The sequence below is a fragment of the Aquarana catesbeiana genome, linkage group LG01 (genome assembly GCF_042186555.1).
Source record: "Aquarana catesbeiana isolate 2022-GZ linkage group LG01, ASM4218655v1, whole genome shotgun sequence".
In the NCBI taxonomy this organism is placed as follows: domain Eukaryota; kingdom Metazoa; phylum Chordata; class Amphibia; order Anura; family Ranidae; genus Aquarana; species Aquarana catesbeiana.
In genome coordinates this window covers 496,390,444-496,415,407 of record NC_133324.1, presented here as the reverse complement: position 1 = coordinate 496,415,407, position 24,964 = coordinate 496,390,444, and positions in this window count along the sequence as shown.

Sequence of the window (24,964 nt, the reverse complement as noted above, 5' to 3'; positions counted from 1 at the left end):
GGTAAAGAATACCAAACCTCTTCCACCTCTCCGCATGTTGTAATTTAGCTACTTCTGGATAGGATTCATTTCCCCAAGGAAGTAGTGATAGGTATTTCTCCTACCTTTTCTTCATTTAGTCGTCCTGTATCATCTATCGGCATTAGGGCTGACTTGGTCCAGTTTATTTTAAGGCCTGAAAATTCCCCAAAGCGAACCACTGTGTCCATTGTATTTCTTAGCGATTGGTCCGTATCTCCCAAAAGAATCATGGTGTCATCTGCATAAAGCATCACCTTCTCCTGTCTATCTCCATAGCAGAAGCCGATGATATTCTTGTGATTTCTAATCCATATTGCCAATGGTTCTATGGCCAGGGCAAACAGCAGGGGGGACAAAGGGCACCCCTGCCATGTACCCCGTCCCAGCGCAAAAGGGTAGCGACATTCTACCCGCTTCTCTAATTATCGCCTGAGGGCAGTGATATAGCAAACGCACCCAAGAAATGTATGTCTCACCAAAGCCGAATCTCCTCATTACCTCCCATAAATATGGCCATTCCACACTGTCAAAGGCTTTCATTGCGTCTAGGGACAGCAAAGCCCTCTTACCTTTGTTATCTGGTAGGGACTGCATGTTAAGATATAATCTTCTAAGGTTTATTGCTGTGGATTTATTGGGCATAAATCCGCCTGATCGGGGTGTATAATTGAGGTAATAGCCTTATTCAACCTGAGAGCCAAAACTTTTGCTAGTATTTTGATGTCTGACTGCAGTAGAGATATCGGTCTATATGAGGCCGGGTCAACTGGGTCCTTGCCTGGTTTTAGAATTAACACAATGTGGGCCCTAGACAAGGAGGGCGGTAGGGTATTATGCTCCTTAGCAGTAATAAATACATTTAGTAGCTTGGGGAGTAGTATCTCAGAATATGTTTTATAAATTTCCATAGGGAAGCCATCCCCCCCAGGAGCTTTACAGTTAGGAAATTCTGCCACCGCCACCTGCAACTCATCGAGAGTTAAAGGGGCGTCTAATTCTTTTCTCTGGGAGACCGAGAGTTGCGGAAATACAATGCCATCCAGGTAGCTGGACAGCTCCCCAGGGCTGCTCCTTGAAGAGGAACAGTATAACGTTTCATAAAATTCGCCAACGTTTGGAGTATCTGATCTGGGGAGTGTACTAGCCGCCCATCAGCTTTCTTTATGGAACCGATTATTGGGGATCTCTGTTAAGAATTAGCTATTCTAGCTAAAAGATGGCCCGTCGTTTCCCCCTCCTCAAAAAAAAGCAGTTTTAGAGAAAAACCTTTTTTTGTCCGCAGAGGAGGCCAGCAGGTGCTCATAAGCTGATTGAGCCGACTGCCATGCCTCCCTCGCGGATTCAGTTGGGTCCTGAACATACTTTGCCTCTATGGAGCAAGCATGGGATTCCAGTGTTTCCCGTAGCGCTTCAGAATGTTTCTTAATCTTGTTGACCTCATTACTGAGTATTTTTTTGAGATGAGTTTTAAAGCCCTCCCATTCTGCAAGAACAGACGCTGAACCCAGTTGACACGAGAAAAACTTTTTTATATTGCCCTCTAAGTTCTCAGGGGAGGTAAAAAGCTGAAGCCAAAAGGCATTAAATTTCCACGGTACCCTAGGGAGTGCGGATTGGTGGGATACAATAAGGTTTATCACCATATAGGAGTTGACCAATATCTTGATGTCAACCTGTAATAGGGATATGGGGTGGTAAGATTCTGGGTATCCCGGGTCTTTTCCTGGTTTGGGGATGAGGACTATGGTTGCCTCTGTCATGGACAGGGGGAAGAGTCCCAGTCTCAAAGAGATGGTTGTATAAAGCCAGTAATTTGGGGGTGAGTGTTTCACTAAATTGGGAATAAAACTCAATTGGGAGCCCGTCTGATCCTGGGGATTTAGACCTGGCCAAACTAGCAATGGCGGTTGTGATTTCGTCTGTGGTGAGGGTTGCCTCTAGTAGGTCTATCTGTTCTTTCGTCAGTTGTGGGAAAGTCACCTTCTCAAGGAAGAGGGACATTGATTGCGTCTCAGTGGGAACTGTCGTTTTGTACAAGTCGGCAAAGAAGTCTCTAAACATGGAGGTTACCATGGGTGGGTCTGTTATTTGTTGTCCTCCAGGGCCATGTAGTGTGATAACCACTGGGGGTCTATCTTCACTGTGTACTAAGTACGCCAATAACTTGCCCGCTTTTTCCCCATATTCAAACATTTTTTGTTTAGAGAAAAAGAGTTTTTGTCTTGCTTTTTGAAATTGTAGCTGGGTGACTACTCTAGTTTGTAGTTTGAGCAGGTTTGCATTTGCGGGGGTCGGGGTGGTGGCAAAGTCTCTCTCAGAGGAGGACAGGTCCGCCATCGCCTTACCGAGGGCACTGGCGGAATCTGCCTTAATTTTATTGATATCAGTAATTAACGTTGAGCGAGCGAAAAGCTTAAAGGAGTCCCATACTACGGAGGGTGATGCTGACTCGTCATTCTCCGCGAAGTATAATCTCCACTTACTCGCAAGCTCATCATCCTCCAGTAGGAGAGATAGCCAAAATGGGTTCAAACCGCCAGGATTGTGGTGGTTTGGCTATGGGGATGCTTAATCTGATCCAGTAGGGACTATGATCTGAAAGTATTCTGGGGCAGAACGCAGCCTCTAGTAGTCGCGGTGTCAGTCTGTGGGAAATGAGTATGAAGTCTATGCGGGACATGGAGTTATGAGAGGATGAGAAACACGAGTACGATCTTGTTTGTGGGAACTTGTGGCGCCATGTGTCTGTTAAATGAAGGGTGGAGAGGATCTTGTAGAACCTAGTTTCGTTGGGAGCAGTCAAGGTGGGTAAAGTCGGCTGTAGCCTGTCCAAGGTTGGATTTAGTGTGGTATTAAAGTCACCCAACCAGACTGAAGATATTGCAGGGTGGCGAGCCATGAACGACAGTCCCTCTTTAATTATGGTGATGTTAAATGGGGGTGGCACATAAAAGGCCAGTATGAGTAGGGGTTCCTCATGTAATTTAGCCAGGAGAAATATGTATCGGCCTTGTGAATCAGTAGATAGTTCACATAACTCGAAATGTACAGATTTAGCTATCAAGATTGAGACTTCCCTGGCATGGGATGTGAGGGTAGAATGATACGCCCACCCAACCCATGGGCGGCGGAGTGCCATCTGGATGCTCCCCTCAACATGTGTTTCAACCAAGGCTATCACATCGGCACGCTGTTTCTTGAGGAATGTGAAGACTGCCGCACGCTTAATTTTCTCGCGCATGCCCCTCACATTCCACGTAAGAAATTTTAGAGATGCCATGGGTAGAACTTTTTGAAATCTAATGACACAGTGATGTTAGGTGATTTTCTCTTTGTGCATGAGGCACTTAGGTTCCTAATATTCAGACATGGATGCATCAATACTGTATCATACAACATATATGAACACTCACATGAACATGACCTTCGAAACTTGTTTTCTGTGGTTTTAGTATGCACAAACAATTTCAACAAAACTGTAAACAAATTAACTCCCTCCCCCCTCCCTGCCCTGCACTTTCCCAAACTGGTGCGGGCGTATTCCCTTAACTTGTGTCCAACTGGGAAACATTTAATCTTCCAGGTTGTATAGAAGATGTAGTGTATCTGGCTGAGTCTCTGGGGTCTGAGTAGGTCAAGGGATATCCCCCATATCAGTAATACAAGGTATGTTATAGTTATTCGATCCCCTTGTTTCCCGTTAAAGGCAGCTAACGTGCTCCAGAGAAAACTCCAGTGAACATGATACTACTTCCCAGTGGTGTGTGGGGTCGCTGCAAGATGCATGTGACTTGTAGGACTTCTGCTTCCCTGGAGCTCCAAAGAGTAATTGGACTCCTGTATAGTAAATATCTAGGGTTTGTGTCTTGTACCCGCACTGGTGTGTAGACGATCCCGTAACACATTCAGGATCTTACTACGTGTGGTACAAAACTTTCCACGTCCAGAAATGGGTGGGTTTCAAATGAGGTTCCATGCGACTGCAGGGGACAATGCGACTCCGGAGAAAAGTTGAGGTTGGGCAAAATTAGTTATAGCTTTATAACTGGAACTTGGTCATTCAGCTCTTTCAGGGTTAGCACGGCGCTCCAGCCAGGTAATCACTTCTTCCAGATCCTCAAAGAAGACTGCACGGTCGTCATGTTCTATTCTGAGGCAGGCAGGAAAGAGCATGGAGTACTTGTAATGTAGGTTCCTCAGCCTGCACTTGGCCTCCATAAAGCTCTGACGACGGCGTTATACCTCCGCTGAAAAATCTGGGAAAATAGCGACTTTAACATTTCCTACTGGGATGTTTCCTTTCTCCCTCGCCATCCGCAGGGCTGCGTCTCGGTCTTTGTAGTTGAGGAGTTTGGCTATGAATGTGCGGGGGGGAGCTCCCTGTGGGGGGGGGGTCTGGCTGGCATGCGATGTGCCCGCTCCACCGCAAACATGGGGGAAAAGGCTTCTCTCCCATAGGTGTTGATTAGGAGTTGTTCCAAGAACGTGGTAGTGTCCTTGCCTTCAGTCCCTTCTGGTAGGCCTATAAGGCGCAAATTACACCTTCTCAGCCTATTCTCCATATCATCTTGTTTGGTGAGGAGTTGGCGTATTTGCTGTTGCATGCAGTCTGAGGAGGCTTGTAAGGGTGGAATGGCATCCTCCACTGTGCTCAGCCTGGTCTCAGCTCCCTTCACCCGGTCCCTGAGTTTTTGGAAGTCTTTCCTGATGAGGGAAATATCCATCTTTACCTCCTCAATTTGTGCCGTGAGGGAAGTTCTGCAGAAAGTGATTGCTTCAAGTAATCTGTCAGTATCACCTGCCATTTGTTCCCCCCTCCTGCTTTCTCAGGGACGCCATCTTCCTCCATATCATCCTTGTCTTGTCGGCGGTACTGCTTGAGTTTCGCCTCCGCTGCTTTCTGCGATTTTGTTGGCGACATACCAAGGGAGTCCAGGGTGTCACTTAGCAGGTCTCCAATCCTGTACAGGTAAATCTGGTAGCTGAATTCTGGACAGAAGACAGCACTGGCCTTGGCCTATGTACCTCCAGGATGACCGCGGATCTCCAGGAATAGAATCTACCCAGATGCGACTGCCACTCCGTTTGGGTTACAGGATATCTGGAGATCTGTATAGGTGGGGTAGGGTGTATAGAAGGACCCCGAGGAGGTTTCCCAGTTAAATCCAGCAGACAGGAGGGTGAACTTGCAATACAGGCTGGGTGTTGTGGTGGACCAAGATGGCCTCAGACCTCCGTGAGTAGGCCGAAGCCTCGGACTTGCCTGGATGTGGCCGCCGCTCTGTCTGGGATGACGTGTGTCTGAGGGCCTGTGAGAGTTGGGTGGGGTATGCTGAGGGTCCCCAAGAAGGTTGCCCAGGTGAATTCAGGAGGCAGCAGGGTGAATATGCAGCACAGGCCAAGTGTACCAAGATGGGCGCGGACCTCCGTGACTAGGCCGAAGCCGCGGACTTGCCTAAATGCGGCCGCCATGTGGAGGATCGCCGCTCTGCTCAGGCCGCCACTGTTCCGATCACCTGCAGGGTCAGTGAAGGGGATAATGGATGTCCCCAGGAAGGTCTGTCCAGCGGGTGGGAAGTATTTCGGAGTGCAGGATGGATTATAACAGGAGTAATAGACGGAGCTCAGGGCTTGCACGTCCTACTCCATGCTGCGTCAGGCCACGCCCCCCCATTGATTTTTCTTTTTAATATTATTGAATACTTAGATACTATTGTATGCATTTGAAGAGTTAATATTATGAAATCAACCAACCCGATGTGCATTAGCTAATAGGCATTTGCCTATTTTCAGCATATGCTGCGGAGTACAATGCAAGCTTTCAGTAGGTGATACCATCTGTGAGATTTGAACCCATGGCCTCAGTCTGTCAAGGTAGGAGCGCAGTCCACTAAGCTACTGAGCTGAGCACAGTCATATGTAGAAAATACATATACTAGTGTTTGATTTTTTTAATTCTATACAATAATGTTTTGCATTTGAGGCATTAATATTATGGAAACAACCATGCTCAAGCTGATGTGGCATTGGCTATTGGGCATTCACCTATTTTAGCGACGATGCAAACGCTATTAAAGTCTATGGGACAGGAATATGAAAAATCCAAAGTTCTAATTTTAAAGGCTTATATGCAAGTTATTGCCATAAAAAGTGTATGGGGACCCGGGTACTGCCCAAGGGGACATGTATAAATGCAAAAAAAGTTTTCAAAACGATCATTTTTAACCACTTGCCAACTGGCTCACGCCGATTTACGTCGGCAAAGTGGCACGGATGCGCAAAACAACATACACATACGTTGCTGCTCCATCGTTGGCTAGCGGTTGCGTGCGTGCCGCGGGTTCCACGGACTCCGCCGGTGGCTCGCGATCGTGACACGGAGAGGCAGAACGGGCAGATGCCTATGTAAACAAGGCATTTCCCTGTTCTGCCTAGCAACATGACAGGCATCTACTGCTCCTAGTGATCGGGAGCATCTCTGTCATGTTCTAGTGAGCCCATCCCCCCTACAGTTAGAACACGCCCAGGGAACATACTTAACCCCTTGATCGCCCTCTAGTGTTTAACCCCTTCCCTGCCAGTGACATTTACATAGTAATCAGTGTATTTTTATAGCAATGATCGCTGTATAAATTCCAATGGTCCCAAAATAGTGTCAAAAGTGTCCGATCTCTCCGCCGCAATGTCGCAGTCACAATAAAAATGATCGCCGACATTACTTTAAAAAAAAAATGACTTATAAAAATGCCATAAATCTATCCCCTATATTGTAGACGCGATAACTTTTACGCAAACCAATCTAATCTATATCTATAGACTGAGGTTCGCTGTCTCCCCATCCCCCCCCCCTCCTATTCTTCTACCCTACACTTATTTCCCCTTCTTCTACTCTGTTATTCTTATTTTCCTCTCCTATGTCTCCTGTATTTTCCTTTAGATGCAATACAACTCACAAGACTTCTCCTTACTCAAATAGAGATCGGGAATCTTGTCACTAAAAATACTCCTGACAATTTATGTTTTAGTTGGGCTTTCCAGATTCCCAGAGCCTCTGGGTGCAGCAGGCTCCCAATGGGGCACCCAAGACCAGGGTAATTAATGTTTACATGTCAACAGACACACGTTTACGGGTTTAACATAAAGCTTTATTTATAGTGACCTTTGCACTTGTACACGATTGCACTATTTCAGCATTTGTAAAAAATATCTGTATACCGGAGGGGGCAGGAGGCGGAGCCTAGCGGAGCAGACATGCATTGTTAGAGCTCCACACCGCTGAGGAGAGAAGAGAAGGACAAAGCGGAGCCTGCAGGCTCAAAAGGTATCCATTTGAACCTTTTTGCCCCAGGGAACAAACTGTGAAAGTTTGGGCAGGAAATATGGTACTGGGAGGAAGCCGTGGCAGAAATAAAAATCACCTCACAAAGAGCTCACAGGCACTCACTGCAGCTGAAGTAGCTCCAGTCACCTCACAAGATACAGCATCAGGGCGCTCTCACAGACAGAAAATGTCACAGCAAGACTCTCCATTTGAGTCAGATACAGAACAAATCCTCTCACAAACTTCTCCACAAGCCTCCTCAGCATCCCCAGTAATATTATTACAATTTGAAAAGATGCTTCATAAGGCTTTAAAACAAACCTCAGACCAAATAACAAAAAGCCTAACCAAAGAAATAAGAGAGCTGGGAAACCGCACCGCAGCTTTAGAAATAAAAATGGATGAAATTGAAATTACAACCCAAGAAAATATAACAGAATTGGAACAATTAAAAAAAGAGAATTTAATACTTCAAACTAAGCTCGAAGATTACGAAAATAGAGCCAGACGTTCAAACTTGCGCATAAGGGGAATACCTGAAACTGTGACAGACCTGCAATCTACTATTACTGCTCTATTACAAGAACTAAAGCCAGATATCCCTATTGAACGTTTAGAACTGGACAGAGTACACAGAGCCCTCACAGCCAAAAAGAAAGATGGACCCCCACGTGATATAATCACAAAATTTCATTATTACAGAATGAAAGAACAAATACTAATTGCTGCAAGAGAAAAAAAGGAACTTAATTTTCAAGGACACAATTATCAAATTTTTGCTGACCTATCCCAACTTACTATTACTAAAAGACGATCCATGAAACCCCAACTAATGGAACTGCAACGCCACAACATTATGTATCAATGGGGCTTCCCCTTTTCAGTCAGATTTAACTACCAAGGTACAATTTACAGAAGCAGATCAGCAGATGAACTACAACAAACCCTTTTAAAATTAAATCTGACAGAACCCACAAGCAGCAACACTCCCACACGCAGAAGAATGGCATAATCTTCGCCTTCAGGCAGCACCCAGAAAATTTCAGAACAAAATGGGAATCATCATTCTCACAAAAGAGGCCGTTATGCCACATCATCCATGGACCAAGAAGATTCAATGGACTGACATCCTAATTCCTGATATCTCTTCATTTATTATACTAAGAGATGGTTCTCTATAAAAAAACCTGTATTTATAACTGAATGTAACTGCATTCTGATAGTCACACACTGTGTGGGATCATGTTACATTCCAGTTATATTTCTTATTACTTCTGATTCATATAGCCTTAGAATATATAAGTGAAATAAGGAAATTCTTGTTCAGTTATATATTATTAGGTAATAACAATAGATTTATTACTTTTTAGGACAAATATGTTCAATAATCCAGAAGTAATGGAAGCTTTTTCTTTCTTTTCTTAAAACAAATATATTATTACCTAACTAGTTCCTAGAATTATGTTTTTGTTTATTCTAATCTGAAGCAATACAACCTCAATTTTATGAGTTAACATATCTAAACAGTTGCATATGAATAAAATATGTAATTGTTTACTCTAAAAGGGTTAAAATCCCAAAATAATTCAAACTATCTTCATCAATACCAAAGTTATTAACAGTACCTTTCTAACTGAATTATTTAGCCTAGGGCAAGACTAACCATATACAACCACCCTAGAATAAATAATTTCAACAAAAACTATATTCTGCACTCCAATTAATGAAACATCATTTTGATGTCTTTTGACATAGCACTTCTCTCCTGTAAGCGGAAGATCCATGTACCCCCATTAGCCCTCCTCATTCTCCCAACCATATTATGTGGGAGTGTGACGAAGGTACTTATTCCCCTGAGAGAGATATTTATTCTCTTTCACGGGTAAATTGTGATTACTTGCAAAAAATAATTTATACAATGTATCATCTAATCTCATATGTTTTTTGTTTACTCTTTACTCCAGAATTCACTGGTTTCTTTTCTATCTATTCATCTCTTCAGTCCACACAGGTTGATCTGCGCAGTCAGCTCTGCATAACAAAAAGTAAGTCAAAACTATTTGATCTATTGCCATGGCACCACTGAATATACTTTCCCTGAATGTTCAGGGAATAAATGTCCCTCAAAAAAGGACCAAAGCCTTCCGTACTTTCCATAACAAGAAGGCTCACATAGTATGCCTCCAAGAAACACACTTCACCAAAGATTCTACTCCAAAATATATTTCTCCTTTTTATCAACAAATTTACATGGCTTCTGCCTGTACCAAGCAAAGGGGAACTCTAATTGCATTTCACCGATCCACACCATTCACCTTATCATCAGAAATTAAAGACCCAGAAGGTAGATACCTGATACTCATGGGTTATATAATGGATACAGCAATCACGGTGATTTCCTACTACGCTCCTAACAAACAACCTACACCATTCCTCTCACATATATTACAAGTGATTAATACACACAAAATAGGAACAGTGATAATGTGTGGGGATTCGAACCAGGTCCTCCTCCCATTTCTAGATAAATCACCTTTTACACCATCCAAAATAACCTCTAGATTACCTTTTTCTCAACTTCTTTCCAAATACAATCCGGCAGATTCATGGAGAGAAAGTAACCCAATGAAAAAGAAATTCACTTATTTCTCGCACCCTCATCAAACCTTCACCAGAATAGATCATATTTTTCTAACAATAGGAATGATACCAGAAATGATTGCATCAGATATAATTCCGATTCCGTGGTCTGACCATAATGCAGTATACACTACTATAGCCTCAGCCATACCAAAAGCGCATGACCCAACGTGGTACTTACCGGACATAATGCTCAAACACCCACTACATCAGATGGCCATTGAACAAGCTTTAAAGGAATACATATCAATTAATAATACAACAGACATCTCCCCAATAACACTGTGGGAAGCTCATAAGCCTGTCTTGCGTGGTACAATACAAAGACAAATGGCCCTATTTAAACGGGAACGCAAAAATCTAGCAAAAAAACTAGAACTCAATTTTAATGCAACCTACATATCATTTCAAGATAATCCATCCCAGAGTACAAAATCTCATCTGGAAAAATCTAGATTGGAATACGATCTATTTCTCACTGAGTCAGTTGATAAATCCCTCAAACGCTCCAAACACAATTTCTACATGAATACAAACAAACCAGGTACATATTTGGCTCGGGCATTAAATTCAACTAACAAATCTTTAAAACCAATACGTTTGAAATTATCAAAAAATGTTTACACTTGTAATCCAGTTAAAATAGTCCATAAATTTCACTCACATCTCGCAACTTTATACAAGACAAACAATGAATTTAATCCTACAGAGGCTGAATCCTTCTTCTCAAAAATAACCTTACCTGAGTTATCTCAGAATCAAAAAAGCAGTTTGGATGAGCCTATAACTATAGATGAAGTTGCTAACGCCATAAAAGACCTAAAACTTAACAAAAGACCAGGCCCAGACGGCTACTCGGCTTTATACTATAAAACATTCTCAGAAATACTCTCTCCCATTCTCACTGAAACTTTTAACAAACTTCTAGATGGACATTCTTTTCGGCAAGAAACACTAATGGCAATTGTTTGTATGATCCCAAAACCCCTTTCTGATGATACTTCCTGTGTGAATTATCGGCCTATCTCTCTGTTAAACCTCGATATTAAATTATTAGCAAAAATAATAGCAAAACGCCTCAATAGCATTATAGGAAAATTAATACATAGAGATCAAGTAGGCTTCATGCCAAATAGACAGGCAGGCGATAATATACGCAGGGCAGTGTTATTGGCACATATTGCTAAAAAACGGAAAATCCCTTTATGTTTTCTATCTCTCAATATTAAGAGGGCATTTGACACAGTATCCTGGCAATATATGCAATATTCATTACAAAAATGGGGTTTTGGATCCCACTTTTTAACATGGATCAAAGCATTATATAATAAACCCAAAGCCTACATAAAATATGCTGGATACAATTCTGAAGCCTTTAATATCGAAAGAGGTACCCGACAGGGTTGCCCATTATCTCCCTTATTATTTGCCCTTATACTCGAACCCATGGCCCAATACATCAGAACAAACCAAACTATAACTGGCATTGAAGTAGGAGGTATTACACACAAATTATGTATATTTGCAGACGATATATTACTTTTTCTATCATCACCACAGGTCTCTGGTCCTAACTTAATACCAGCTCTTGATGGATTTGCAGCCCTATCCGGCCTTATGATTAATCCTAAGAAATGCCTAGTGCTTAATATTTCACTCACAAACATGGAATTGATCCCGGCTAGGGCTGCACTCCCATTCACATGGACAGAAAAATCAATCCCATATCTTGGAATTCATTTAACAGCATCTCATTCTGACTTATTCTCAACCAATTATCCTCCTGTATTAAGACAGATCACAAATCTAATAAAACAATGGTCGCAACTTCCTTTATCCTGGATAGGGAAGATTAATGCAATCAAAATGACTATTCTACCCAAATTGCTTTATCTATTCAGAGTCCTCCCTATTCCAATTCCTTCCTATTTTTTGAGAATAGTACAAAAAAGAGCAACTTCGTTTATATGGGGCTCTTCTAAACCACGTATACCTATACACACACTACATCTTCCCAAAAATAAAGGAGGCCTGGGATACCCTAATTTTACTAACTACTACAGAGCAGCACATTTGGCCAGTCTGTCCAAATACCATGCAAAACAGGAAATCCCATTATGGGTATTTATAGAGGCTTCAGAAAATGACCCTCTATTAATATCAAATTTATTATGGCTTGATCCTAAAGACCGCTTTAAAATTCATAATCCCATAACTAAACACTTCTTATCTCTCTGGGATAAACTAAAAACCAAATATCAGTTACAATCTCCACACAATCCTCTCCTTTCTTTTATCAGAAATCCGGCCTTTTATCCGGCATGGATCTACCCAAATTCTTTTAAAGCTTGGACAACATCAGGCATTCAGACACTAAATGACTTCATAGCATCTAAATCATTCCTTTCATAGAGAAAAATATGATCTACCAAACTCTGAGATATTTAGATATCTCCAAATCAAAAATTTCTATACACCATTCCTAAAGGGGGATACACCATTATCCCAATTATCCATTTTTGAATCAATCTGTACAAAAGATCCATTTGCTAAAGGTACAATTTCATCACTTTATAATCAATTATATGGAGTAGCAAATCTTAATAGACCCTCTTACGTTCAGAGGTGGGAGGAGGACCTGGGACGAACTTTAGAAGACACGGACTGGTCTAACTTATGGCTCACATCTAAGTCATCTTCACCCAACATCTTAGCACTGGAGACAAATTATAAAGTCCTAACTCGCTGGTACCTTGTACCCGCTAGAGTGGCAAAATATTCACCTAATACCTCAGCTCTTTGTTTTCGAGGATGCCCAGAAATAGGCACATATTTACACATATGGTGGACGTGCCCAGTAATCCAAACCTTCTGGAAGGAAGTCTTCGTGATTGCATCTAAAATATTTAAAAAAATAATACAACCAGATCCATATTTAACTTTACTTAATCTAAAACCGGAATGGTTAACACTCTCTCAATTCAAACTTATGATGCAACTAATAACGGCTGCAAAACAAACAGTGGCCAAGGCATGGAAATCTCCTACATTGGTACTAGCAGAAACAATTCACAGAATGAATAATACAACGTCCCATGCTAAGATGGTAGCCATCGATCAAAATCAAATTCCAAAATTTGAAAAACCTTGGCATCCTTGGATAAAACAACAGTTCCTGTCAAACTTCAATGACTCTGTCCTGTTGCCATGGTAACAGATTAAATGACTTACAGAGACACCCATTCTAAGGCTTCAAAGAGAACTAAAAAGAATAATAAACTGACGAGCGGGACAACCTTGTGGACCATACCTCTACCTTTCAACCCTTTTTCTTCTTTCTCTTTCCTTTTCTCCACCTTACTATTAAAGCTCATTATCAGAATTGATTTGACCTATATACACTCTACTTGTAAACAATATGTATAGTAGGTATAAATCATTTAAATACCTACAAAAGTAACTAAGGAAATGATATATATCTTTAATTTAGGTTTACGTGAACCCAATGTTTAATATTTGAAATTTCATGATATTTACCTATATAAACCCTACTGTAAAACAATGAGCTTACTTTATAGATCCTTGTAAACTTACTTTATGTATCTTTATAACATTGTATACTCAATAAACTTCTTTTGACAAGGAAAAATATCCGTATACCAGGAGGCCTGTTGTCAGGCAACTGGCACTGTTTATACTTTTTCCTTCTGTTTTTTATATGTTTACATATTTGTTGAAAAAATCAATAAAAACTTATTGAACCATAAAGGAGCATTGATTTTAATGATGCTTAAACAGTTCCCATCCGCACTACAGGTGAATGACGACTACAGCGTGGACCTACATTGCCGGGAGGCTGTCAATAGACGTCCTCCCCTTTGCACGCTCCCCGCACGCCCCCTGCAGGGCGCGCGCTGTGATCCCAGAGTCAATGAGACTCGGGTGATCACAGATCTGATCCTGGCCCCTTACCACGTGATCAGCTGTCAGCCAATGACAGCTGATCACGTGATGTAAACAGAAGATCGGTAATCATTTTTTTTTCTCCTCATGCTGACAGCGTGAGGAGAAAAAAAAGACAATCGCTGGCTTCTGTGTAAGGGACATTGCACATCAGTGCCACCAATCTGTGCCCCACAGTGTATATCAGTGTCACCAATCAGTGCCACCTATCAATGCCCACGAGTGCCACCTATCAATGCCCACCAGTGGTACCAATCAATGCCTCATCAGTGCCACCTAGCAGTGCTGCCTATCAGTGTAACCTATCAGTGCCCATCACTGCTACCTATCAGTCCCAGCTATCAGTGCCAGCTATCAGTGCCACCTATTAGTGCCCTTCAGTGCCAGCTATTAATGCCCTTCAGTGCCACCCATCAGTGCCACCTCTCAGTGCCCACCAGTGCCACCTCATCAGTGTCCACCAGTGCCGCCTATCAGTGCCGCCTTATCTGTGCCCATCAATGCAGCCTATTGGTGCCCATCAGTGCAGCCTCATCAGCGTACATCAATGAAGGAGAAAAATTACCTGTTTGCAAAATTTTATACTAAAATATAAAACTGTTTTGTATTTTTTTTTCAAAATTTTCGGTCTTTTTTCATTTTTTTAACAAAAAATAAAAACCTAGAGGTGATCAAATACCACCAAAAGAAAGCTCTATTTGTGGGAAAAAAAATGATAAAATTTTTATATGGGTACAGTGTTGCATGACCGCGCAATCGTCGTTCAAAGAGTGACAGCGCTGAAAGCTGAAAATTGGTCTAAAGTGACCACATACCTAAAGGGCACTTACATCCCCTTCCTGCCCAGGCCAGTTTTCAACTTTCAGCGATGTCGCACTTTGAATGACAATTGCGCGGTCACACTACACTGTACCTGGATGAAATTGTTATCATTTTCTTCACACAAATAGAACTTTCTTTTGATGGTATTTAATCACTGCGGGGTATTTTATTTTTTACAAAGAAAGACCAAAAAATTTGAAAAAAACATTTTTTTTTACTTAGTTTCTGTCAGTAAATTTTGTAATTAAGTAATTTTTCTCCTTCACTGATGTGCGCTGATGAGGCAGCACTGATGGGCACTGATAGGCTGAACTGGTGGGCATTGATGAGGTGGCACTCATGGGCACTGATGAGGCGGCACTTATGGGCACTGATTAGGTGGCACTGATATGTGGCACTGATGAGCACTGATAGGTGGCACTGATGGGCACTAATAGGTGACACTGATTGGCACTGATAGGCGGCACTGGTGGGCAGTGATAGGCAGCACTGGTGGGCACTGATAGGCGGCACGGATAGGCGGTACTGATGGGCATTGATGGGTGGCACTGATAGACGACACTGATGGGAATTGATGGACAGCAGTGATGGGCACTGATGGGCAGCACTGATAGGTGGGACTGATAGCCAGCACGGACTAGCACCCACCTTCAAAATCTTCCCTGAAAAAGGCCTCCCCTCTGTACCCTGCCCCCAGTTCCAATCACGGTGTCAAGACCTTCCTTAAGATGGCCTCTCATGAGATTAAATCCTTTATCTACACATCCCCTCATGATGAGAATCTAACCCAAAGTGAAAAACTGGCTTTACACAATCTATCAAATAACCACACTATCACAATTAAACCAAGTGATAAAGGTGGGAACATTGTCCTTCTGGACAATGAACAATACAGCAAAATGTGCTTTAACATCTTGAGGAACTGTGACTGGTACCGCCCAGTGGGTACAGACATTGTAGAGGCCTTTAATAAAAAGTTCTACTCATTTGTAGATAATGCTTTTTACAACAAAATCATCTCCAAACAAACCTGGGATTTCATTCGTACCCCCTATCCAAGATTGGCAACTTTTTATGCGTTGCCAAAAATACATAAAAATCCCACCAATCCACCCAGCAGGCCAATCCTTTCTGGTAACGGATCCATTATCGAAAACCTGTCCAAACTAATAGATGAACACATCAGATCTTTTGTCCTCACTATCCCTTCATATATTTGTGACACCATTCATCTTTTACAAATTATAGAAGACGTTCACGTTCCGGCTAATTGCATCCTTACATCCATTGATGTAGAAGCCCTCTACAGTTCAATACCACACTGTAGAGGGTTGGCATGCATCCGCAAGGTGCTGTCCCGAATTAGCCATCATGAAGCCTCGTTTAATGAATTTATACTCCTATCTTTGGATTACATATTAAATCATAATGTGTTTTCTTTTGATGGCTCTTTGTTCCTCCAGGTGCAGGGTGTAGCCATGGGCACCTGCTGTGCCCCTGGCTACGCCAATCTGTACCTGGGGGAATGGGAAGATACCATCTTCACGGTTAAAATCTCAATTTATTGATAAAAGAGCAAGCATGGTACAAAACATAAAAAACAAATGGTAGTTGTTACAGTACATAAAATGTTAGAAGTGGTTACAAGAACCTAGACATTACATATAATCACAATTGAATTTGGGTTTCGGACCTTAATCAACAGTCATCAGTTTCATTGAATCAGAACAGTTTTCCAGCAAAATACACACGACATGGGGAATAGACGGGGGGGAGGGGGGGGGGGGAAGCAGTGGGATGCCCAGACCAAGGAAGGGAAAGGTCCCCCCGTGTTGTTTAAGTATAACATCTGAAGCCTTCAAGCCGTCCAGGGTAACCATATACCTTCAAACTTTTTGGGACACTTTCTGTTCAGATAGGTCATTTTATACAGTGGAAGATCCTTATTAGTAGTGTCTTCCCAAAGAGTCATAGTGGGGGGGGTGCAGAGTTCCATTTAAGAAGAATATTTTTTTTTTGCATAATAAAGTAAGAATGCAATCAGGAGTTTAGTATAACGTGGCTTTTGGTCGTCTTCCTGTATGCCAAGCAGTGCTAGCCCCAGAGACTGGACCAATGATATTCCAAGGCGTTCATTAATAGCTTCAAACACAGCAGCCCAAAATCGGGCCACTCCAGAGCAGCTCCAGAACATATGAAAATATGTCCCGACATCCGGTCTACACCTATTACAGAGGGGGTCCCTCAGGGGGTACAGCCTGTGCAGCCGCTGTGGGGTGTAGTACACCCTATGAAGAAACTTGGCCTGTATCACCTTATCCCTAGAGGAGATAACCAACCCAAAGCTGTCCTCAAAACAGCCATTCCAATTTTCCCTCTCTAGTGTGGAGATATCAGTCCTCCACCCCTCCTACAACCTCTCCAGCCTGGGAGAGTCCAAACTGAGGAGCGACATATATAGGGAGGAGAGAGGCTTGGAAAGCAATTCTTGTGCCAAAAGCTCCTCTATGGGATCCATGGAAAGGACAATAGGTCCCGAGAACTTGCTCTTGTTCCATGTCGCAACTGGTAATATCGAAAATACATCCATCTTGGCAATTTAAATTTGGTGGAGAGGTCTTTGTAAGTCATTAGCGTCTTTGCTGGCATGATATCTTGGAGAGACTTCACCCCATATCTCGCCCAGACCTGTGGGTCTGGGATTGTACGGTAGTGTGGAAGATTAGGATTACCCCATAGGGGTTGAATCAGTTTGGCTTATGAAACCTCTTCCTAGCAGCCACCCACACTTTAAGCGTCGTCCTAGGAAGCGGGAGATCAGCGTAAGCTTCAGGACCCCTATACACTAGGTTCCCAAGGTCACTGAGTGAACCCAAAAGAGCCGCTTTGAGGCACACCGCAGCATTGGCCCTGGAGCGGATAAACCACCAGCGGACTGAGACCAGCATGGCCGCCCAGTAGTATACCTTAAAATTGGGCAACGCCAATCCCCCGCACCGCACAGGAAGACACAGGGTGAATCGTGCCAATCGGGGGGTGGAGCCTCCCCAAATAAAGGTCCCAATACAGCTATCAAGCTCTTTAAAGAATGTGCTCGGAATCCACACTGGGGAATTTCTAAATATATAGTTAAACTTGGGGAGAAAGACCATCTTAATTAAGTTAATACGCCCTAACAAATTAAGTGGAAGCTTCCCCCAAGAGTCACATCTAGCTCTCAGTTGCAGTAACACAGGGCGCAGATTGAGTTAATAAAAATCCGATGGGTCTTGGCCCACCTGTATTTCCAGATATTTAAAACTAGTAACCCACTGCAGTTGGGTGGCGGCGGCATTGGCCCGCGACCCGGGGTCTAGTGGAAAAAGTACAGACTTTGTCCAATTTATTCAGACCCCCGAGAAGCGGCCAAACTCATTGAAGAGCTTCAGAGCAGCCCGCAGTGAGGAGTTTGCGTCATGTAAGTACAACAGGGCATCGTCGGCGTATAATGACACCTTCTCCTCCAAGGGGCCGATCCGCAGTCCCTCCACCCCCCGGGACGCCCTAAGCAGAATGGCCAGGGGTTCCAGTGCCAGAGCAAATAGGGATGGAGAAAGGGGGCAACCCTGGCGTGTGCCACGTTGCAGCGGAAACCGCTCGGAAATCCCACCATTGGTCCATATACAAGCTGAGGGCTTTTGATAGAGTAACTGCAGCCAGCGCAAAAATTGGGGGCCAAACCCATATTTACCCAGTACCTCCCAAAGGTAGCCCCACTCAACCGAGTCAAATGCCTTCTCTGCATCCAGAGAGGCAATTACTATGGTTCCAGTGTTATCATGGGGAATCGACAGGTTGAGGTGAAGCCTTCTCAAATTGATATCAGTGCCCTTACCGGGCATGAACCCCGTCTGATCCACATGGATGAGCTCGTCCAAGACCTGTGCCAGGTGATTGGCCAATATCTTGGCCAACAATTTTACGTCAACATTAATTAAAGAAATTGGCTGATATGATGCACACTCCTCAGGGTCCTTACCCGGTTTTGGGCACAATTACAGCTTCGGACATGGAATCTGACAATGACCCTATCTCGGTGAACTGAGCGAACAGCATAGTGAGCCTAGGAGCAAGAAGTTCTTGGTACGTGACATAGAATTCAATCAGTATGCCATCTGTATCGGGGGTTTTTATGTGGTTGCATCTGGGTTATAGCTAACTGGATCTCCTCCAGGGTAATATCTTGTTCTAGATTCTCACTGGCGTCCTGTGACAGAGTAGGAAAATCCACCCCATCCAAGTACGCCGGAGATCCGATATTTCATAATCCGCCCTAGTGGAATAGAGGGAACTATAGTAGCGCATAAATCTAGCAAGGATTTCATCCGAGTTCGTAAGGGGGACTCCTCCCTCATCCCGGACACTCCCAATATGAGTACTGGCAAACTGACCCTGAGACAACCTTGACAACAATTTGCCAATTTTATATCCATATTCGAAAACTCGTTGGGCCGTACTGCGCATAGATTTCTTGGTCATCTCTATCCTATAAAGTTCCACCGCCCTAAGCGCATACTGCCAGGCCCCATAGTTGAGGGGGTAGAAGCAGCAACATATCTAGCCTCCTTATCCCCGAGTACATCTTCCAACTTATCCAGCAACCGCACAGACTGCTTCCGGCTGTTAGTAATGCGGGAAATATATTCCCCTCTCAGCCATCCCTTGAAGGCGTCCCAAACCATCAAAGGCTCTGTAAGGTCAGCGTTTTCAAGCCAAAAATGACACAACACATTCGGGATATCTTCCTGAACTTTAGGGTCCACTATCCAGTGCCCTGACAGTCTCCACAGTTTCCACCCAGCAGTGGGCCCCAATAGTACAGTAATCATGAGAGGGGCATGATCGGAGATGCCTCTAGGGAGGATCTGCAACTTTGATACCCGCTGCAGCATTGCCCGAGTAACAAACCCCAGGTCAATGCAGGAGAGGGTCTGAAAAGTGGATGAATGGCAGGTGTACCTTCTCTCAGATGGATTATAATGCCGCCAGGCATCGATTAGCTCAAAGGTATCGGCCCACTGCATGAGATCAGGTGTCCTTCGGGTTGACTGGTGGAGCCTGTCTAGAGCCAGACACGGAGTCAAATTAAAATCCCCCAATAACATGACATGAGACATTCCATATTGTATGACCAATCGCATAATATCATACAAGAGGGAAGTATCCGCAGGAGGTGGGAGATAGGGTCCCACGATCACACACTCTGTATTGGCAATTGTGGCGTGCATGATAATATATCTTCCACCTGGGTCAATCTTAATATTATGGAGTTGAAAGGGGAGAGATCTGTGAGCTAATATGCTCACTCCCCGGGAATAACTAGAATATGTAACGTGGTAGTGTGAACTCACCCAGGCTCTCCTGAGTCCAAGGACCCGCGAACCCACAAGGTGAGTCTCCTGTAATATGCAAATTTGGGGGGCGTACTTTTTTAAATAATTAAATACCAGGGAACGTTTAACTGATGAATTTAATCCCCGGACGTTCCAGGAGAGTACTGAAAAATTAGCCATAATGGATATAAGTAGGGCAGGTGTCCCAGGAAGCAACACACCAATACCCCCACCCTGGGGGTGAGGTAACTACCTGAGCGGAAGACCAACAGCCACTGCTATTAGCAACAGAAAGGCCTAAAATTCCCATGATGCATTTTCTTTTACTATACCTGAGAACATCGAACAGAAGTATAGAAAAAATAACCGTGAAAAACAAAAGAAAAAAACAAACTAAAACCAGCAAGGGCCAGCAACGGCTGCCCACCCCTCCCCCCACCCCGCAGACCCCCAACCTGGGATCATGCATAATTCCCCAAACCCCCAGTCCTTAGAGTAACCTACTCAGGGAGGCGTGCCTCAGTCAACAAGGGAGAGCCAGCCACCCCTCCGCATCAAATGCACAGAGGGGGGGCCACAATCCAAGCTAACAAGGGGCACCTAACTTCCCATTAGGAGATGCTAGAGAACTAGTTATTAACCAGTCATATATTATCACATTAGCTCAAATCACCTGGACTAGCCAGGGGCACAAAGCGTAGAAGGTTAGATGCATAGAAACCTGGAACTGTGCAGGATATTAGTCATATTAAGGCATGTCCTTCAATCACATATGGGAGCAGGCATCTACCACTGCGGTGTTTCCAGAGCGGCCACAGCAGGTAAAAATGTATGCCCTGGTGTCACAGGGCTCCCTCATGCATCAGGGAGGCGACACCAAAATCCTGGAGGCCATCATGGAGTGCAGAGCATAGAAAACCATCACAACTTCTGCCCCCCAGATCTAAAAACACAGGACAATTAGGTGTCACCAGCAAATATTAAAAGATCAGGATCCACTCATTTCAGGGAAGGCAGCGACTCCAACCATGAGGTGGCCTCCCTGGGATTGGTAAAGAACCGCACCGTCTCTCCATTGACCACTCTCAGCTTTGCCGGGAAAAGGATGCTATATTTAATTCCTTTCGCCCTCATGGCCGCCTTGACCGCATCGAAGGATCTTCACTGTTTCTGGGTCTCCACAGTGTAGTCAGGGAACAGGAGCAGCCTAGAATTTTGATAGGAGATCTCTCTCGTCACTCGTGCAGCCCGCAGAAGCTCATCCCAGTCCCTGAAGTTTAACAGGCACAGGATCAGTGTGCGGCGGGGGAACCAGCTGGTCCCCGCTGTGGCGGGACTCTGTGCGCTCTCTCAACAGTGAAGTACGGGGACAACTGGGCTCCAGGAAGCAGGGAGCGCAGGAAGTCCTCCACAAAGGTAGCCAGATTTTGTCCCTCTGCTCCACCCGCGAGCCCCACTATCCGCAGATTGTTTCGCCTGCTGCGGTTTTCGGCATCCTCGGTGAGATATTCAAGGACCTTAACTTTATTTTGCAGGGTCCGATTCGCCACCGAGTGCTCCTCTGTAATATCTTCCACCTGGCCAACCCTCTGTTCAGCAGCCCCTAGCCTGGCACGGATCTTGTCTAAATCCTGCCTGATCAAGCCGACATCAGTCTGGACAGCCTCTATCTTCCCAGACAAGGCAGTCTGGCATGCCGATATTGCCGCCATCACCTCCGGAATTCCAGGGAGAGATGGAGAGGCAGTCTCCTCAGGCGCCGTCTGAGTGGCCATATTGGAATGGCTGCGTGGGCTTCCCGCTCCCTGCACTGCGGGATCGTCAGGCACAGGGATGGTCTGGGGAAAACGGAGCTTCTTACCGCTCTTTGGTCTGGCGGAGGATCGGGACGGCATAGAGGGTAAGATCACCCAGCTCAGGGTCAGTCAGTCAAGGCAGGAGAAAGTATTAGGATAGGTCTCTAGCAGAGCTTCGGGAAGCACGTCTGCTCAAGCCGACATCTTGGACACGCCGAAGATACCATCTTCAGCGACGAGGGTCTCTCTATGTACCTGTGCCATGCCATCATGTGGCATGAGGTACATAGATGACATCTTCGTCGTTTGGGATGGTCCCCAATCGCTTCTGGATGAGTGTCTAACTATGCTAAACACCAATGAATTTAATCTTAATTTTACAATGAACTCTGATGTGTCCAAAATCACCTTTTTGGACATTGAAATTTTAAAAAAATTAATCCAACCTACTATCCTGTAAACTGTTCAGGAAGCCCACTGCAGGGAACACGGCCTTGCACTCTTCCAGTTTCCACCCTAAACCTCTCATTAAGTCCATCCCATATGGTGAATACTTACGTATCAAACGTAACTGCTCCAATCAATCGGATTTCAAACGTGAGGCCAACAATCTAAAAAAACCTCTACTTGAACGTGGCTACAGCCACAAATGCCTCAAGAAAGCATTCCAACGTGCGAATGCTAGCAATAGGCATGAGTTACTTGCACCAAAAAAAACGAAAATCTCAAATGAATGCCATAGAATAATTACAACTTTTGCTAACGACCATACCAAACTCATGCATATATGCAAAAAGTATTGGCACTTGCTAACTTCTGATCCTATTGTAGGCCCTTTTGTACCACCCTTTCCAATGATCACCTACAGACGGGTCACCTCTGTAGGTGATCTATTGGTCCAGAGAAAATTCCGTGGTTCAATGAGAGGCGATCCTTGCAAAGTAGTGGGAACGTTCCCGTGCGGATCATGTTTCTACTGCAAATACATGGATACCTGAAAAAATATTTATTTACCCAATGGTATGCCTTTCACACCGAGACATTACTCTAACTGTCAGACCATGGGAGTGGTTTATCTGCTCCTATGTAGCTGCAACTGTTTTTATATAGGCAAAACAGTATGGCAGAGATTGTACTGTCATATCAGGGCTATAGAAACTGCCAACCCTGATCTCCCATTGGGGAGACATGTCACCCAGACCCATGATGGCATCTGTCCCACCATATCCATCTTAGTTTTAGATCGTCTACAACCAAGCCCACGAGGTGGAGATTTTAACAAATATTTCCTACAGCGTGAGTTTCGGTGGATCTCAAATCTCAATGCCACTTCCCCACCTGGCCTCAATGAAGCTTTTAACCTAAAACCCTTCCTGCCAGGCTTTGCGACAGGAGGCTTTAATAAAGAGCTATAGATCCATATGAACTTTTCCAAAGATCATTGTATGCTACTCTTAATGGGGTTTTTACGCTACTTCTTTTTTCCTTTTTTCCATTTAACAATTCCCTCTCTTTTTCTCTCCCCTCCTCTCTTTCTCCCCTTTCTTTGTCACTTGATATCACTCGTCTATTATCATGAATTTATCCTTTTGCTCTCTTTAATGTCCATTATATTATGAAGCTTAATTAAATATTCAATTTATAAAATTCTGCTGATCATAATTGTATCTATGTTCTCTATTTTTTGCAGGTTTATTGATATTTTTTGTAATATCAACATGCACAGATGGAGATCCCACATCCATTCTAGTCCCTATTTCCAGAGTTTACCAATCTGCATCAGTTGCTTTTCTCCTTTTTATACTAATATTGTTTTATTTACATCAATATTTATCTATAACCATTACTGTCTATAAACTGCGGGATGCCCTTTGTCATTTGTGGTCTGGGTGGAGTCTTCCCCCCTCCCGGGTGGTGTGGCTCGTCGGCGCTCCCTGGCACCAGGGGGCCTCCGGTCCTTTTCCCTTAGGAGCGGAGGCATTACTCTGAGCGGTGACTGTACGCACATGCTGTGGCATTTCTTGCCTTCCGTGACTGAGCACTGGCCTTTTTTTCATCTTTGCTCACAGTCGATGCCGGGCAGTCTGTGTGGACATCTGACGTCATCGCGCCACATGACGCGGTGACACCGGACGCCGCATCAGCTGAGGAACCTGTATTGGAGGGTTCCCACACACAGGTGTATTCTTTACACAGCTGTGTGGCTAAGTCTCGTTAGGTCTTAGAGCCCATTCACACCTGAGCGTTTTGTAGCTTGAAGCCTGAAGTTACAAAATGCTTGAGGGGAAAAAATCCATTATTCCCTATGGAGATGGTTCACATCTCCACTCCATGTCGCCTAAAGCCCTACGCCTGAAGCTCAAACAAGTTCTGGACCCTTTTTTATCGTGCGAATCGGGCAGATTTGGGCGTTTTTGGAGCAGGAAGCAGATGACAAAATCTAACAACATAGCAACAAATGATGAAACAGATGATCATTTTTCCTATTGGCTAATAAAAAAAATGCCAAAGCTCAAAAACGCCGGACATCGCTGCATGGAAACGCGCAAATATGCCCAAAGAAACGCGCGACAAAATGCCGGAAGAAACGCTCAAAAATGCTACGCTCAGGTGTGAATGCAGCCTTACTTAGCTTTTCGGGCTACACTCCCTGTTACCTCATACTCAAAACCGTTGTGATTGGCTGTTTCTCACACCACTCCCATCTTTGGGCTACTTAAATACAGGCTTGTGCAGCAAGGTGATCATCCCTGACATGGATTTGTGGAGATTTGTCTGAAAAGAGGTTAGAAACAACATTATGTTTGCTTCCCCTTTCCCCCTTCCCTTATATAGCATGTTTTTCTCATGCTGATCACCCTCCAATTTTTGTTACATGCCCCACATACTTGTTTGCACACTTGAGCATTGATTTTCCTTCCTTTTTGGCATTACTTTTTTGCTTTTTTTGTCTCCTTATTTATTCCATGGGAGTTTGCCAACGGTTTTGTGTTATATAGACATACTCACAGTATATACATATACATATC